The sequence below is a fragment of the Nestor notabilis genome, unplaced genomic scaffold (assembly GCF_000696875.1).
Source record: "Nestor notabilis isolate BGI_N333 unplaced genomic scaffold, ASM69687v1 scaffold21477, whole genome shotgun sequence".
In the NCBI taxonomy this organism is placed as follows: domain Eukaryota; kingdom Metazoa; phylum Chordata; class Aves; order Psittaciformes; family Psittacidae; genus Nestor; species Nestor notabilis.
Window position 1 is genome coordinate 6,835 of NW_009935580.1, and position 629 is coordinate 7,463.

General features: G+C 52.9%; 1 protein-coding gene across 1 annotated transcript in view; it reads right to left on the reverse strand.

Annotated features, from left to right (window-relative positions):
* NACC2 (NACC family member 2, BEN and BTB (POZ) domain containing) overlaps window positions 1-629 on the reverse strand; it is a gene marked incomplete at its 5' end in the record, with an annotated part of 16,052 nt that overhangs the window by 4,373 nt on the left and 11,050 nt on the right. The window lies entirely within an intron of this gene.

The window sequence follows — 629 nt, forward strand, 5'->3', positions numbered from 1 at the left end:
GGCTTGGAGGGGGAGATCATCCTATTTTTCAAGCACGCTTATACGAGAGGGTTCTGGTATTTGCTTTTAATTAAGATTAAATAATGGGTTGTATCTGGATCCAGAACACACTCTGTTCTCAAGATATAAAAAACATGTACCGGAGCAATAAAATTACCTCCTGGATTTCCAGGAAAGACTACAGATGATTGTTCCTGACCTTCTGGATGAAGACAGAGCTGCAGAGCAGCCCATTGCCATCAGGGCAGGCACTGGCAGCTCCCTGAGCCTGACCCTCTGCCCAGGGATGGCAGCCCAGGCCATCAGTTCTGCCCCAGAAAATAGCAGTCACCACTCGGATCTCTGAGCCATCCCGCTTCTCAACGTGTATCTTATCATAGAACCCCAGCCTGGTTTGGGGTGAAGGGACCTTAAAGCTCCTCCAGCTCCAACCCCTGCCCCGGGCAGGGACACCTTCCACTAGAGCAGGTTGCTCCAAGCCCCTGTGTCCAACCTGGCCTTGAACACTGCCAGGGATGGGGCAGCCACAGCTTCTCTGGGCACCCTGTGCCAGCGCCTCAGCATCCTCACAGGGAAGAGCTTCTGCCTCAGAGCTCATCTCAATCTCCCCTCTGGCAGGTTAAAGCCAT